The sequence below is a fragment of the Cannabis sativa genome, chromosome 3 (genome assembly GCF_029168945.1).
Source record: "Cannabis sativa cultivar Pink pepper isolate KNU-18-1 chromosome 3, ASM2916894v1, whole genome shotgun sequence".
Taxonomy (NCBI): Eukaryota; Viridiplantae; Streptophyta; class Magnoliopsida; order Rosales; family Cannabaceae; genus Cannabis; species Cannabis sativa.
In genome coordinates this window covers 57,702,568-57,721,520 of record NC_083603.1, presented here as the reverse complement: position 1 = coordinate 57,721,520, position 18,953 = coordinate 57,702,568, and the positions used below count along the sequence as shown (strand labels likewise).

General features: G+C 33.2%; 2 long non-coding RNA genes across 2 annotated transcripts in view; both read right to left on the bottom strand.

The window, feature by feature from the left end:
- Positions 1–2,445: 2,445 nt before the first annotated feature.
- On the bottom strand, positions 2,446–4,432 carry LOC133035483 (uncharacterized). Its single transcript, XR_009686685.1, has 2 exons — positions 4,013–4,432; positions 2,446–2,869 (listed from the first exon to the last, which is right to left on the bottom strand). It is a non-coding gene; the product is annotated as an uncharacterized LOC133035483 (long non-coding RNA).
- A 1,496-nt stretch (positions 4,433–5,928) lies between these two features.
- Positions 5,929–18,953, bottom strand: part of LOC133035482 (uncharacterized) — a 30,516-nt gene continuing 17,491 nt past the window's right edge. The window contains exon 2 of the long non-coding RNA XR_009686684.1: positions 5,929–6,112. This is a non-coding gene — a long non-coding RNA (uncharacterized LOC133035482). The remainder of the gene's footprint in view (positions 6,113–18,953) is intronic.

Here is an 18,953-nt window from a genome sequence, read left to right as displayed (position 1 = left end):
AAGGTGCAAGTAAACTATGTTATAGATTATCTTATCAGTTAAACCCTGTGTACTGATAAATCTAAGAATATATATTTAATCACACAATCTTGATTACTCTCCACTGTGCTGACGACACAATAAATAAGAATATTAATGTGATAAGGGTTTGGATGAATTTATAAATCAAATAAACTTATAAATGATAACATAAACCAAATGACACATTAAATAAGTGATGAAAATACTTCTTTCTCTTTATTGATATTTAAATGATAGAGATTACATTGAAATAGAGTTTTATTTAGGGCATAAAACCCAACAAACTCCCACTTGCACTAATATAAAACAATCAGTATATTTCAATTAATCCTAGATTCTGACGGTGCTTTTCAAATGTAGTTCCTGCCAAGACTTTGGTGAACGGATCAGCTAGGTTGCCCTCTGTGTCAACTTTCTCCACCAGTACATCCCCTCTTGCCACATACTCTCTGATGATATGGTATTTCCTTTCTATATGTTTGCTTCTCTTGTGGCTTCGAGGCTCTTTACTGTTGGATATGGCTCCAGTGTTATCACAAAGCAAAACTAGTGGTTTTTCCATTCCAGGAACGACACCGAGTTCTGAGAAGAACTTTTTAAGCCAGACAAGTTCTTTTGCAGCCTCTACAGCAGCTATGTATTTTGCCTCCATGGTAGAGTCTGAAATTGCAGTTTGCTTAGCACTTCTCCAAACCCCTGCTCCACCCCCAAGAGTAAACACCATCCCAGATGTAGATTTCCTGTCATCAAGACATGCCTAGAAATCTTAATCGGTATAGCTTACGGGATTTAAAGCACCACCCTTGTAGACTAACACGAATTGCCTTGTACTTTTCAAGTACTTCAAGATATGCTTAACAACATTCCAATATTCCTGTCCTGGATTCGTCTGATACCTGCTCACAATTCCCACTGCATAACAGATGTTAGGTCTAGTGCATAACATTACATACATTAAACTCCCAACTGCTGAACCATAAGGAACCCTTCTCATGTCCTCTATCTCTTGAGGATCAGTGGGACACAGTTCCTTAAATAGACGGACACCAAATCTAGAAGGCATTTGTGCCCCTTTGGTCTTGGTCATTGAGAATCTCTCTAAAACTTTATCTATGTAAGTTGGTTGAGAGAGAGCAAGGGATCTGTTCTTCCGGTTTCTGATAATCTGAATACCGAGAACACAGGCAACTTCACCCAAATCCTTCATTTAATATATTTATTAATTAGACATATAAAGTCTCTTACTTAATAAATAAAACCTAGAAAATCTTTTCTTCACAATTTTGCCCTTGCTTAGTGAAAATTCATAAACTAGACGTAGTCTAATTTTAGAATTATAATTGATTAACTAAAATCAATTAACTGAGTCTTACAAGCAGTATGGTCTCAACTAGTATGGGGACCATGGGCCTATATAATCGAGCTTCCAATAAGCATACCCAGAACTTACCAAGTAAATCCCCTGACTTATTAATTCCTTGTTGCATCCAGGCATAGAACTTGGAATTGCACTCTCAGTCATATATAACGCTCTATATGTTCAACGATATAGATAAGCTATTAATTATCTATTGTTATAATCCCAATAATCAATGATCCTCTATAGATGATCTACATTGCATAGGGATAAAATTACCGTTACACCCTTTCAATGTATTTTATCCTTAAAACACTTGCCACCTATAAATGATATTATAGTGAATTAATATAGTCACTAAAATGAACATTCTATCATTTATCTCTATTTACCAAGCTCGAAGGAAATCATCGTTTCACTTCTAAATACCTATAGAAGTTATGAATTCCATATCTATGTTTAGCGCTCCAACTCAATTGTACTACCATGTTCCCAAAATGTACGTATCACCGTGACCAAAAAGTAGGCTTAACTAACAAATCGAAGAACATGTATAATCACTACTACAAAATTAGGCTTTAGAGGCGGTTTTTAAGGGCTTTCAGCGTCGGTATTTGCGAAATTCGCTACCGACGCTGTTTCGGGTGACGCTAAAGGGTTAAAAATAACTGACGCCATAGGACCCTTATGGCGTCGGTTATTTCATAATAACCGACGCCATAGGGGTCCTATGGCGTCGGTTGTTTCATATATATTATTTTATTATTAATATAATTAAATTAAGTATAAATTATATATAATAACCATAAATACAAATTAAATTGAAAAGTTAAATAAATACACATCTACATTACTTTAAGTGTTTGTATATTAGCTATCTTTTTATTAATATTTTATATTATGTGTTTGTATTTTTGTAGTATATTAGTATATTTTTATAATTTTTTTTAATATATTAGTATCATTTTTGTAGTGTATTGTATTTTTTGTAGATAAAGGGTTAAAATTTGCATGAAATTTTTTAAAAACTTTGAACATTATTAATAACTTTTGATTCGGTTGTCCGCTTGAGGCGATTTTTTTTTTTTTTTTGAACTTGGGTATTTTTTGTGTTTTATTTTGCTATTTTACTTAACATAAACTAATAGAATTCTTATTTTAAGTATTAGAATCAATGTTTATAATGTATTTGTTAATTCTAGTGTGTTTTGGTATATTGGTAAAAACTTATCAATCTATCCTTTTGGTCACAAGTTCAAATCCCAATATAGACCTTTTTTGTATTTTTTTTATAGCTTACTATATCTATCCTTAGCACTCAACAATATATATCATATGTATTACATCAATATTATTCTAAAATTACTCTAAGCATTTAAAGATTATCTAAATATATATGAAAAATATTCTTATAAAAGTAGGTTAAAGAAAGCATACCTTATACCAAAAATTATGTACTTGTCTTCCGATAAAGTCACTTCCGATAAAATCCTAACAACCAAGTTTAAGAGAAATTAAAATCAAATATTATCCTAATTTTACTGAAATTTCGGCAGCATAACGACTGTAATTGAACGTTTCCGAAAAATTCAAACCTATTAATAGCAACAAAACACAATTCAAAACAATATGAAATAATCACAACATTTAGCAATATAAAAATTTACCACCCATTCGACTGCAGTACATGTATTCACAGAACCTACTTCACTAAGGATGAATATTGAAGATATTCAAACTCATCTAACATGCATATTATTTCACCCATCGATCCGGCGCATTACAATATATTACAGAACCTACTTCACTACGGATGGATATTTAAGATATTCAAACTCTACTAAGCATTCATGATTAATTTATAATAAAATTTAGTGAGTGTATACCTTGAGCTAACTAGAAACCGATCAATACCAAATAAGTCAGATTCTTGCAAATTGACCTCACAACCTACAACATAAAGAAATAATACAAAATTACAAAAATTTTTATTTAGTTACTTACTAGTTATATAATTTATGAGTATTTAGTTACTAACTAGTTAATTTATTACTAACTAGTTAAAAATACATGAATAGAATGAAAATTAGTAACTTGCTAAGTAGTTGTAATTAACTATCTACTAGCTACTAAAAAAAATAAAAACACATGAATAAAATTGAAAATACAAAAAAATTGATACAAAATAGAGTTAATTTTTAAACTTTTGTTTCTAAACTAATTTTTTAGAAAACAATTTCTAAACTTTTATTTTAATACTCTCTTATCTCATTCTCATTCACAATATTTAACAAAACTATTTGTTTAAAATACTCAATATATGCATATACAATATATAAAATACTCTCCTATTTATCTCATTTCTCATTCACAATATATACACACACACAATACATATTCAATACAACACAAAATACATACATATATACTCTCCTATATCACATTTTTCATTCACAATATACATACACACAATACATTTCTCATTCACAATATATATACACACAATACATTTCTCATTCACAATATATATACACACAATACATATTTAATAATATAGAAAAACCCTAAAAAAATTTATAAAATAAAAAATAAAGCAATGTACATTACTAAAATTAGTAGAAATTAGATTTATACCTTAATAGACGTTGAAATACAATGTTTTCTCCACTAAAAACGGTGGCCGGAGGTATAACCACCACCACCACTACCTCTACCTTCGGTTTTCCCTAAAAAATGAGGAAAAATGTGATCTTTTCAGGTATATAGTTTTAGGTATGAAAAATAGAAGATTTAGAAACAAAAATGAGCTAAAATGGTGAAAAAATGGTGAAATGGGGGTGGTTTTTCGTGGTGGTTGGCGGAGAGGGTTTGGGGTTCTCTGGTTTGGGGGTTTCTGGGTTGGCTGGTCGAATGAGGAAGATGATGGGCTGGGCTAGGGTTATAAACCCTTTAGGCGTTGGTTTTTTTAGAAATAACCGACGCCATAGGGGGGACACCCTATGGCGTCGGTTATTTCCAAAAAACCGACGCCATAGGTGGTGTCAAAATCCCTTCCAAAAAATTACAATCCTATGACGTCGGTTCTTTAATATTTGCTGAAAAAAAGTGCCTCTAAAAGTTTAGTTTGTAGTAGTGAATACTCTTGAGATCGAACCTAACCATATCAGGATTAAGATCATTTGATCTAGGATCAACCTGGTGATATTGAATTGAATAGATATTACGGCAACTTTATCATATCTAATCAAAGTTCAATATCGGTCCCTTCCAATGTATACTCCATACATCCGATATTGGTAAACTTTGCCAATGCCCTGGAAAGGACATAACACTTATCCAAGGTGTAAGCATACCTATTGCTGATTATCATGCCAGACTAAATCCAGTGAACTAACAAATCAAGGAATTAAACTTTCAAATATATAATAAAGATTATATTCAACTGTGCTGACAACACTATAATCATGAACAAATACATATGTTTTAGACTTAATAGAATTTATAAATTAAATATTATCATGAAATAAATCATGTGAACCATGCAACATAAAATGCGATTTCTGATCTTTATTAGTAAATCTGATTACATTGAAAAGGGTTTTATTTAGGGCACAATACCCAACAAACTCCCACTTGCACTAATATAAAATAAAAAGTGCATTTCAAATAATCTCAACACCTTGATATACAAATCAAGTGTAGTATGTAGTGTACTCTCCACTATTACATTTTCTTAATAACAAAATTCTGGATATTGTGAAATTCCTCTCTATATGTCTACTCCTCTAGGGATACTTGTAACGTCCCCGCTTCAAGCCTCCATTGGGCCCTTACACCCACGGACTAATGGCTCTTATACACGAGTACGCCACTCTGGCTGCTTCATGAACTGATGACTGACCCTACAGACCAACACGAGTGTTTTCAGCGTGCTTTGTCCTCACTCACACGCTTCCTGGAAAAACTTCTCAGGAGGTCACCCATCCTAAAATTGCTCCAGGTCAAGCACGCTTAACTATGGAGTTTTTTCGTGATGGGCTACCGAAAAATAAGATGCACCTTGTTGATATAGGTAGTACCAATCAATTCATTTAAGCCCTCTTCGACTGTGTAGTCCCATACCTACACAGTCTCAGAATCATGCCACTTGACCTTCCCCAGGCAGTGTGGGATTGCACAGCTTAACCGGTGTTTCCCCTTACGGATCACGCGACTACTGACTATCACAATCACCCCCCCTTACGGGGTCCGACGTCCTCGCCGACCACACTTCCGACGGGTCAAGGCTCTAATACCATTTGTAACGTCCCCGCTTCAAGCCTCCATTGGGCCCTTACACCCACAGACTAATGGCTCTTATACACGAGTACGCCACTCTGGCTGCTTCATGAACTGATGACTGACCCTACAGACCAACACGAGTGTTTTCAGCGTGCTTTGTCCTCACTCACACGCTTCTTGGGAAAACTTCCCAGGAGGTCACCAATCCTAAAATTGCTCCAGGTCAAGCACGCTTAACTGTGGAGTTTTTTCGTGATGGGCTACCGAAAAATAAGATGCACCTTGTTGATATAGGTAGTACCAATCAATCCATTTAAGCCCTCTTCAACTGTTTAGTCCCATACCTACACAGTCTCAGAATCATCCCACTTGACCTTCCCCAGGCAGTGTGGGATTGCACAGCTTACCCGGTGTTTCCCCTTACGGATCACGCGACTACTGACTGTCACAATACTGGATTCTTTACTTTTTGGCAACTACTTTTGCGTTAGTTAGGAAGTAACACTAGTAGTTAATAAATGTTGGAACAATGCCAAAAAATGTATAGAACTTTCCTTAGACTGAATAAGTATCTTTCTTGCAACTCTTGTTTGATATTATTTTACCTGGATCTTAGATCTACTCACAAGTATGTTGATTAACACCCTAAATATGAACTTCTAAAACGATTATGAAATAAACACATATAAAGTATGAGAAACCTTACATTGGGTGCAGCAGAATAATATGACTCCTTCCGTTCAGATTTCTAACCCTTGTATCCTTTCTGTCGCAGAGTATTATCAAGATCTGAACCTGGATCTCTTTCTCTCCTTCTTTAGTGCTGAAACTCCTTCTTGTTGAATGTCTTTCTTCACGATCTTCCTCACTATGATTGAGGTACCACTTGCTGTGTGTGGGCACTACTCTAATCACTAAGTGGTTCGAAATTATGATAGAAGAAGAAGAGTAAGAAGTGGCGGCTAGGGTTTAGAAAGAGAAGGTTTAGGTTTTTCTCTGAATGAAAAGTGTAATTTTCCTGAAGCCTTCACTATCTATTTATAGCATTCCACTAGGGTTAGGTTTGAATTATTTGGCATTAAAATAATGAAAATATCAGATGAAATACCCTAAAAAAGTGGTCGGCAATGGCTATATGGATTTGGGCCTCACTTTTTGCAATTTTGCAGTTTTATCATTTCTGCATCTCATTTTCTCAAAAACGCCAATTTTCAAATTCAACCATTTAAATGCCAATTATAACTATTTAATAACTATAAATAATTATTAAATAACATTGTCATTTATCATATTTATTAATTGAACCATACAAAGTATCATAATTAACAAATATGCCCCCTAAAACTCTTTCCTTACAATTTCGCCCTTACTTAGTGAAAAATTCACAAATAGACATAGTCTAATTTGAGAATTATAATTGATTAATCAAAACCAATTATATGAGTCTTACAAGCAATATTATCTCAACTAGTGGGGGGACCATGGGTCTATATAACCGAGCTTCCATAAGCAGATCAAGAATTTATAACCTAAATTCACTGACTTATTAATTCTTCATTGAATCCACGCATAGAACTTAGAATTGCACTCTCAGTATATAGAATGCTCTATATGTTCCACCATATAGACACATCATTAGTTATCCATTGTTATAATCCTAATTTGATCAATGATCCTCTATATGAATAGTCTACACTGCAAAGGGATTAGATTACCGTTACACCCTACAATGTATTTTATCCTTAAAACACTTAACCCCGTATAAATGATATTTCAGCTTATGTGAAATGAGTACTCCACCATTTATTTTCGTTTGGTCAAGCTCGAAGGAGATCATCCTTTACTTACTATTCGCCAGATAGAAGCTATAGATTCCATGTTTATGTTAGCGCTCCCACTCAATTGCACTACCGTATTCCCAAAATGTACGTATCACCCTGACCCAAAAGTAGGCTTAACTAACAAATCAAAGAACACGAATAACCTCTTGAGATTGAGCCTAATCATAACAAGATTAAGATCATTTGATCTAGGATCAACTAGGCGATATTGACTTGAATAGATATTACGGTAAGTTTAATAAATCTAAGTCAAAGTTCAATATCGGTCCCTTCCGATGCATACTCCATGCACCCAACCTGAGCTTTACTTTAACGAATGCTCTCGAAACAACATAGCATTTCTCCAAATGCAAGTAAACTCTGTTGTAGATTATCATATCAGTAAAACCCTGTGTCTGATAAATCTAGGAAACTTTATTCACATAGTCATGTTTACTTTCCAATATATTGACAACACAATAAACAAGATCAAGTATGTGAAAAGGGTTTCATATGAATTTATAAATCAAATAGACAAGCAATTGATAAGGTGAACCCTCTATCTCTTGAGGATCAGTAGGAGACTGTTCCTTAGATAGACGAATACCATATCAAGAAGGCATGTTTGCCCCCTTGGTGTTGTTCATGGAGAATCTCTCTAAAACTTTATCAATGTTGGTTGTTTGAGAGAGAGCAAGAGATCTGTTCTTCCAGTTTCTGATAATCTGAATACCAAGAACATAGGCTGCTTCACCCAAATCTTTCATATCGAATTGAGTGTTAAGCCATTCCTTGATGTGAGTCATTTTCTTGATATTGTTTCCAATAATCAAAATGTCATCAACATAAAGGACCAGGAATACTACTACTTGGTCTTCCTTGAGTTGGTAAACACAAGGTTCATCTTCATTCTGAAGAAAGTCGTAGGTCTTGATGATTTCATCAAACCTTTTATTCCATGAGCGAGAAGCTTGCTTAAGTCCATAGATAGACCTATTTAGTTTGCAAACTTTCTTTTCCTGCCCTGGAAGAAGATAGCCTTCTGGTTGCTCCATATAGATGATTTCTTCAAGTACCCCATTAAGGAAGGCAGTCTTGACATCCATTTGCCAGATTTCATAATCGAAAGCAGCAGCTATGGAGAGAATTCGGATGGATTTGAGCATGGCAACAGGACTAAAAGTTTCTGATGGAGATTATTTTACCAGGATCTTAGATCTACTCACAAGTATGTTGTTTAAACATCCTAAATATGAACTTTCTAAAACGATAAATAAACACATATAAAGTTAAGAAAACCTTACATTGATGCAGCGGAATTAATGTCTCCTTCCACTCAGATCTCTAACCCTTGAATCCTTTCTGTAGCAGAGTATAATCAAGATCTGAGCCCGAATGTCCTTCTTCTTCAAGTTTGATCCTTCACAGTCTTCCAATCTATGATTGAGTTACTGCTTGCTGTGTGTGGGCACTTACTCTTTCACTAGGGTCACGAAAAAGATGAAGGGAAAAGAGGGAGAGGTATTTCGGCCAAGGATAGAAAGTGGGAAGGCTCAGTTTTCTGAAGAGAGAAATTTCTGTCAGATTACTAATGAAAGCATGTTATGTGACTCAGCCATCACTTTCTATTTATAGGCAACTACTAGGTTTAGGTTAGGATTTATTTGGCATTAAAATAATGAAAATATTAATTTGAAAAAGCTATTTAAGTGGTCGCCCATATGGTGTTATTGGGCCTCACTTAATTTTGCAGTTTTATCAAATTTTATCGCTATTTTCTCAAAAATGCCAATTTTCCAATTCTAATCTTTTAAATGCCAAAACTAATTATTTAATAACTAAAATAGATTATTAAATAATATTGTCATTTAATTTAATTATTAATTAGACATATAAACTCCATTAATAAATAAATAAACCTAGAAAACTCTTTTCTTTACAATTTCACCCCTGCTTAGTGAAAATTCATAAAATTAGACATAGTCTAACTTTAGAATTATAATTGATCAATCACGAATCAATTAATGAGTCTTACAAGCAGAATGTTCTCAACTAGAATGGGGACCATGGATCTATATGCTGAGCTTCCAATAAGTGAACCAAATTTACCAAGTAAATTCCTACTTATTAATTCTTCGTTGAATCCACTCTTAGAACTTAGAATTGCACTCTCAGACTTATATAGAGCATATTGTATGTTTCACGATACCAATATACTATCTCATTTAACCATTGTTATAATCTTATTGTGATTTAAAGATCCTCTATATAGATGATTTACATCGAGATGGGATTTCTTTACAGTTCTCACCCCTCAATGTATTTTGCCCCTTAAAACACTTAGCTACCTGTAAATGGTGTTTAGTGATCTAATAATTAGTCAGTTAAACAAGAGCTCATCCATTTACTTCTATTTGCTAAGGTCGAAGGGAATCATCACTTGACTTCTATACACCAGTAGAAGCTATAGATTCCATATTTATGTTCAGCACTCCCACTCAATCATACTATCATGTTCCCAAAATATACGTATCACCCTGACCCGAAAGTAGGCATAACTAATAAATCTAAGAACATGAATAGCACTCCTGAGTTGAGCCTAAGCATATCAGGATTTAGATTCTTTTAATCTTAAGATCAACTACTGATATTGACTTGGAAAGATATGTATAACGGTAAGTTTGTAATATCTTAACTTAGTTGCAATATCGGTCCAGTCCAATGTATACTCCATACATTCGAAACTAGTATACTTTACTAATGTCCTGGAAAGAACATAACACTTACTCCAAGTGTAAGTACACATCATCGCTGATTATCACATTAGTGTAAATCCAATAACACTGATGAAACAGGGACCAAAACTTTTGATTCATATGATCACAATCACATTCCACTGTGTTGACGATACTGTAATTGTGAATAAACATATGATCTGGATTTAACTGATTTTGTGTGTATGAATGTAATAAACATATTAAACATATTAAACCATTAGCATGTAAAATTCATGTAAACACCAATCACTTCAAATTTCTTATATTGATAACTAATCAGATTGTAAAGAGTTTTATTTAGGGCATAAAACCCAACAGTTTCCTCATAGTCCACGCCTTCTTTGGGTATAACCCTTGGCTACAAGTCTAGCTTTAAAAGTTTCGACTTCGCCTCCAGCGCCTCTTTCCTTCTTGTAAACCCACTTGCATCCTATCGGATGATAGTCATCAGGTGCGTCTACATATTCCCAGACTTTGTTCTTTTTCATGGAATCCATTTCTGAATCCATGCCGGCTGACCATCGTTTCCGTTGCGGACTAGCCATTGCCTGTTTATAGGTTAATGGATCGTCTTCAATACCGTCACCAACGACCATATTGATTTCACCATCCAAGCCATAAAGAGCTGGTTTTGTTGAAATCCTCCCACTACGACGAGGAGCGGTGATCTTCTGGACAGGAACTTTGGTAGTAGATTTCTCAGTTGGTTCGACTGAGGGAGTGGGATTGTCCTCTTCTTGAGTGGAAGAGGACGGAACATTGGAAGGAGTTATATCTGAAAGCATTTCCTCTAAAACAACTTTACTTTTCGGTTTGTTGTCTTTAATATAGTTCTCTTCAAGAAAAGTAGCATTTGTAGAAACAAACACTTTGTTATCCTTGTGACTATAAAATAGTCGATCCCTAGTCTCTTTAGAATGTCCGACAAACATGCATACTTCAGTTCGTGATTCAAGTTTTCCTTCTTTCTTTCTCAAGACATGAGCAGGGCACCCCCAAATTATGTAGTGGCGTAAACTAGGTGTACGACCATTCCAAAGTTCAACGGGTGTCTTAGGGACTGCTTTAGATGGAACAACATTTAAAATGTCATTAGCCATCTGTATATCATATCCCCAGAAAGGTGTAGACAGAGTTGAATAACTCAGCATAGACCTAACCATTTCCAAAAGAGTGTGATTTCTTCTTTCTGCAACTCCATTTTGTTGTGGAGTGCCTGGGGCAGTGTATTGGGATTCAATTCCAAATTCAATTAAATGATCTTTCAACTGCATATCCATATATTCTCCACCCGTATCAGTTCGCAAGATCTTTAATGTTTTACCTAATTGGTTTTGAGCCAAAGCATGAAATTCTTGAAACTTTTCAAACGTTTCAGATTTCTTTTGCATCAGGTAAAGAAAACTATATCTAGAGTAATCATCAATGAAAGTGACAAAATACTCATAACCACCTCGGGCTTTTACATTCAAAGGTCCACAGACATCGGAATGCACTAACCCTAGGGGTTGTTTGGCACGCTCTCCCTTTGCAGAGAAAGAACGTTTAGTCATTTTTCCTTCCAGGCAGGACTCGCAAACTGACAATTCACCTAGGACGACATTTTTCAATGGACCGTCTTTGGTTAGCCTATTGAGTCTATCAAAGCCTATATGACCTAAACGTAAATGCCATAGATAAGTTTGATCATCATTATCAATCTCTTTTCTTTTGAGGTTTCTAGGTTTAGCTACATTGAAAAGTTCACTGTTTAGTGAGATTTGTGTATTTGGTCTTAAAACATAAAGCCCTTGTTCCATGGTAGCAACACATATTTGAAATCCATTACGAGAAATTGAACAATTAGAACTCAAAAAATTCAATATATAAGATTGTGTTTGCAAACATGAGACACTAATCAAGTTTCTACTAAAGTTTTGAATAAATAAAACATTTTCTAAAATTAAAAATCTTTGTTGAAACTTGATGCGGGCTTTTCCTCTAGCTTTGACCGACACTAACTCGCCATTACCAACTTTAAGCTTTAACTCTTCTGGAAGCAGATTTTCCCAAGTTTCAAGCAGCTGCAGTGAAGAACATACATGGTTAGTAGACCCAGAATCAACAATCCAAGCGGATTTGTCGTTCTCTAAAACACATGATTCAAAGACAAAAGCATTACCTTCATTTGAATTGTTTAGAAGTCGGGGACATCGTTCTTCTTGATGTCCCTTTTCATTACAATTCGAACATAGAAGATTATGTCTGATAATTGCACTTGAAGAAGCAGCTTTGCTAGAGCCTTCATGCTTAATCCTTTTCCTCTGATTAATATTTGCAAACCCAGGAGATCCCATTGCAATCAGATTCCGTTCATGGGCTCGTAATTCTGCTTCGAGCTTGTCCATGTCGGAGGAGTTGAAATTGTTGATCATGTAAGAAACAACAAATTCATTATACTCCTGAGGAAAACTATTAAGAATGAATTGGACCCATTGTTCTCTTGATAAATCAATCCCTAGTAGATTTGCCTTTTGGAACATCAGATTCATCATCAACAGGTGCGCGTTTATGCAACTACCAGGATGCATTTTCACACTATAGAGTTCTTCTGCTAAGATATTAACTAGGAGAGGATCGGGGTGAGGGTTAGTAATATTGGCACTACAACACATCAATCACATATGTTATAAAAATACTAAATCTAACATAGTTTATTTTCCAAGGTTTTCAACAAACTGATACAGTGTCCCGTTTAGGCGAGAGTCAAAGCATCATCCATTGAATAGAGTTATCAACTCATCTAAAATGATAATCATTCTAGCAACGTTTTATTCGATCAAGATTGGAATTCAGCGTTGTCCCATTTAGGCGAGAGTCAAGGCAAATCTATCTTATGAGCTTCCACCATTATTTCATATTTTGTAAGTCAAATATGGTCGTCGCCATTAGGGTGATCCATACCATATAAAACACTTACAAAGCTACAAATCTTTCGAGATTAAACGGTGCGAACTTGCTAATGAACGTTCCTCCATTAGGGAGGATTACTCACTAAAACAAACGCTATGTAAAACCAAGAATGGAGATCGAATGTCTCTTGATTAAAGCTCATTATTTTAAAATATGTATTTTATTTAATCATTTAAAGTTGGTTTAAATAAAAAATCAACTATAATTAAATTTCAATTATTATTTAAATTCGAAAAATAAATTCGAATAAAATGGAACAAATTTGAAAATATCTTGTTTAAGTTGTTTTTAGAAGAATCTAAAAAATCAACTTAAATATCTTTCAAATTAGATTTAATTAAATTAAAATTAAGTTGTAACCACTTAATTTGAAAATATTCCATTTTAAGTTAATATTTGAAAAAATATCAACTTAAAAAATATCTAAAGAATCTTAATAACCAATTCCTAAAATTTCTCAACTTAATTTTGAAATTTTAAATTCAAAAGATATTCAGATTTAAGTTGATTAGTTATAGATAACTAAATATCAACTTAAATAAGAATATTTAATGAAAAATTTAAATTAAGCTTCAGAAAGAATCTAGATAGTTATAATTCTATATTTAATTCAATACAAGAAAATACATATAGTTTAGCTTAGAATAAAATTCTTTAAACTATGGTTTTCTTAAATTAATTTCAAAATAAATGAAATTAATTATGTTGCTAATCAATTTTATTAGGTTAAACTAATTTAATTAACCTAGTACAGTTATTCAAATCAGGCAAATGGGCCTTCACAATTGGGGTAATTCATGTGAGGGGGTGTTGGGTTCAGTATGTTGTACCCACTTCTATGGCTCCCAACTCTCACACAAGGCCCAAAAGAGAAGAATTTAACCTTAAAATGAACAACTGTTATTAATTGAATAGGCCCAAAACTAAATGGGCCTAAATAAAATCTATCAAAAACTATGATATTTTATTTAGCAACAACAACCTATATGCATCTATAACAAAATTAAACATATAGGCTCACACAGGCACACTTTGGATGGATCCTATCATGTTGCCAGGTCATACACAGATGAAAGAATATTGTAAAATTTACCTGTTACAAATTATTTACTTGACCAATGGAACCATGAGTTAAAATCAGATCATTGGATCTGACATCAAGTTAACCATGGCTATTCGCAATCAAGCAATAATAGGTTTTATAAAACTTACAAACAAGCTAAAACACATACTCCTGCAACAAGGTTATTTGGATAGTTGGATGTAGGATTTATTTAATTTTAAATAATTAAATTTCGAAAAATAATTAAATAAAAAAAATATTTATTTAAAAAAAATAATATAATAAAATATATATATTTTCGAAATTAATAAAATAATATTTAAAATTAAACCTACAATTTTGAAAAATTAGGTTTCAACTAACCTAAATATCATTTCAAAATATGCTAACTACTTTTAAAAATTTAATTTTATTTTATAAATTAAATATTCAATAAAAATAAAAAAGATAAATAAATATCTTTTTTAGATTTTATGATTTAATTTAAATAAATAAAATAACAAAATTTAAAAGTTAGCAAAATATCTTACTTCTATTTAAAATTAAATAATTATAGTTATCTTATTTTAAATTTAAATAAGGTCAAATTAAAAAAATATTTAATTTAAAATTTAAAATCTGACCTTAAATTTAAAAATAAGATAAGATATAATCAAATTTAAAAATAAGATAGATATTTACTATTTTCAAATTCAAATTACACTAATATCATGAATTAATTTAAAAAAAATTAATTAATTTAATTATGACATTTAGAATTGAATTAGGAATAGTAAATGTCTAAATACAAAACTACACAAAAAATTGGAAGTTAAATCCATGAAATAGCATGAAAAATTGAAGAAAAACGAAAAAAAATATGCGAGCCGTACAGACAGTATGCTGAGCATACTGCCCGTGCGCGCATGAGGAGTGCACAGCCGAGGTCCCTCGGCGCAGGAGGCTGCATGCAGCCTGTTTCGAGCAGCTATCTGAACGCGTGCTGTCCGAGAGTGTCACCCTCGTCCGCGCGCGTGGCCCTGTTGCACGACCCTGATTTTTTCCGAAACTTCAGAAAATCATAACTAATTCAAATTAAATCGAAATTGAGTTCTGTAAAAAATTAAATTGCTTAATGTTTTCCATAATATCCAAAAAAAAATAATTCCAGAAATAGATATTCAATTATTTTTCACGAAAACTCACAAACATCAATCAATCATCAAACAACAATCAAAACAACATGATACCATCCAAAACATCAAACAAATCGTTTTAAGTCCAAATTTCTTGCAAGCAAATCAATTACCATGGCTCTGAGGCAAGTTGTTGGATATTATTTTACCAGGATCTTAGATCTACTCACAAGTATGTTGATTAACACCCTAAATATGAACTTCTAAAACTATTATGAAATAAACACATATAAAGTATGAGAAACCTTACATTGGGTGCAGCGGAATAATATGACTCCTTCCGTTCAGATCTCTAACCCTTGTATCCTTTATGTCGCAGAGTATTATCAAGATCTGAACCTGGATCTCTTTCTCTCCTTCTTTAGTGCTGAAACTCCTTCTTGTTGAATGTCTTTCTTCACGATCTTCCTCACTATGATTGAGGTATCACTTGCTGTGTGTGGGCACTACTCTAATCACTAAGTGGTTCGAAATTATGAAGGAAGAAGAAGAGTAAGAAGTGGCGGCTATGGTTTAGAAAGAGAAGGTTCAGGTTTTTCTCTGAATGAAAAGTGTAATTTTCCTGAAGCCTTCACTATCTATTTATAGCATTCCACTAGGGTTAGGTTTGAATTATTTGGCATTAAAATAATGAAAATATCACATGAAAAACCCTATAAAAGTGGCCAGCCATGGCTATATGGATTTGGGCCTCACTTTTTGCAATTTTGCAGTTTTATCATTTCTGCATCTCATTTTCTCAAAAACGCCAATTTTCAAATTCAACCATTTAAATGCCAATTCTAACTATTTAATAACTATAAATAATTATTAAATAATATTTTCATTTATCATATTTATTAATTGAACCATACAAAGTATCATAATTAACAAATATGCCCCTAAAACTCTTTCTTTACAATTTCGCCCTTACTTAGTGAAAAATTCACAAATAGACATAGTATAATTTCAGAATTATAATTAATTAATCAAAACCAATTATATGAGTCTTACAAGCAATATTATCTCAACTAGTGGGAGGACCATGGGTCTATATAACCGAGCTTCCAATAAGCAGATCAAGAATTTATAACCTAAATTCACTGACTTATTAATTCTTCGTTGAATCCAGGCATAGAACTTAGAATTGCACTCTCAGTATATAGAATGCTCTATATGTTCCACCATATAGACACATTATTAGTTATCCATTGTTATAATCCTAATTTGATCAATGATCCTCTATATGAATGGTCTGCAGTGTAAAGGGATTAGATTACCGTTACACCCTACAATGTATTTTATCCTTAAAACACTTAACCCCGTATAAATGATATTTCAAGTTATGTGAAATGAGTACTCCACCATTTATTTTCGTTTGGTCAAGCTCGAAGGAGATCATCCTTTACTTACTATTCGCCAGATAGAAGCTATAGATTCCATGTTTATGTTAGCGCTCCCACTCAATTGCACTACCGTGTTCCCAAAATGTACGTATCACCCTGACCCAAAAGTAGGCTTAACTAACAAATCAAAGAATACGAATAACCTCTTGAGATTGAGCCTAATCATAACAGGATTAATATCATTTGATCTAGGATTAACTAGGCGATATTTACTTGAATAGATATTACGGTAAGTTTAATAAATCTAAGTCAAAGTTCAATATCGGTCCCTTCCGATGCATACTCCATGCACCCAACCTGAGCTTTACCTTAACCAATGCTCTGGAAAGAACATAGCATTTCTCCAAATGCAAGTAAACTCTGTTGTAGATTATCATATCAGTAAAAACCTGTGTCTGATAAATCTAGGAAACTTTATTCACATAGTCATGTTTACTTTCCAATATGTTGACAACACAATAAACAAGATCAAGTATGTGAAAATGGTTTCAGATGAATTTATAAATCAAATAGACAAGCAATTGATAAGGTGAACCAAAACATACACAAATGAATGAAAAATACTTTTGTTTCTTTATTGATGTTGAATAAAATGGATTACATTGAAATGGAGTTTTATTTAGGGCATAAAACCAAACAACTCTAACATTCAGTCTCTCTTTGGTAGACTTATAGACTTCAGATAGGTTTTTACACTTCTCCCAAATCATTAGTCCACCCCCAGAGTAATCACCATCTCATCAGCATACTTTCTAGCACTATGGCCAGTCTAGAAATCTGATTTGGTGTAGTCTAAGAGTATTAAATACTCCCTTATCGACTAACATATAGTTCCTCTTCTTAATCTTAAGATTTACTTGATTGTCTTCCAATGTTCCTTTCCTGGATTAATTTGATACCTACTATTACTCCCACTCAACAGCAGGTGTCTGGTCTAAGGCATACAAAAGCATATCTGAGACCTCTTACTATTGATTCAAGGAATTACTTCATGGCTTTATCTTTTCTGGAATAGTTGAGACTTTTCCTTAGATGAATAAAATCTATGTTTAGAAGTCGAGAAGCTTCTATAGATTTCCATTAGGAAAGAAAATGCTTCAGCATCTTACTTAAGTAAGTTGCTTGCACTAGAGTAAGTAAATTTTTAGGCATACCACAAGCCATAGGTTTAGATCAACTCAAACCTTTAATACTAGGAACAGGAAGTTTTGTTAAGTCCATTGAATAGACTTATTAACAAAATTTCCTTTCATGTCCTTATAATAGAAAACTTTTGGTTGTTCCATATGAATGGTTTTAACCATAGTTCTCTTGGTCTTACTTCTTAGTTTCTTATTCTGACAATCCATTACTTGTTTAAACTAACAATTGATTTTAGTCACTGGTGTCTTCCAAGTCATAATAGGGTGAGTTCCTTGAAACCCTCCCACTACGACAAGGTACCGTGACTTTTGTCTAAGAATCTAAATTTAATTATCCTCTTCGGTTGTGTTAAAACAACAAAGGTAGTGGGATCATCTTATATTGAATAAGATGATAGAATACTTTTGGAATCAAGAAAAAATATCTCTTCTATTTTGCTACTTTGTTTTCAGACTTAGTCATTTTTTAAGAAAATTAGTATTTGTTGAAACAAACATTTTCTTATCTATTGACTATGGGATGGTCCACCCCCAATCACTTAGAACAGCTAACAAACATGCAAACCTTGGTTAACAGTTCTAGCTTTTCTTAAGATTATGATTAGGTCATCCATGAATATAGTAATGGTTTATACTAAGTACACAACCATTCCATCATTCTGAAATTTTCCTATCACTAGGGTATTTCCCTATAAGAACTTAGCCAACAACTAGTAACTAATTATAGACCTTATATTATCATCAAAATGAAAATCGAATTTCTGGGGAGGTGAGTTCGGATATAATTCAAAAAATCAACTTAATGATCTTTGAACTGCATATAGATTAAATATTTCTCCACCCCTATCAGTTCGCAAGATCTTTAACCACTTATCTTAATGGTTTTTCACCATTGCTAGAAATTCATGAAATTTTTCAAACATTTCAAATTTCTGTGCTAAAGGTAAAATCTAGAGTGATCGTTTAAAGAATATAACGAA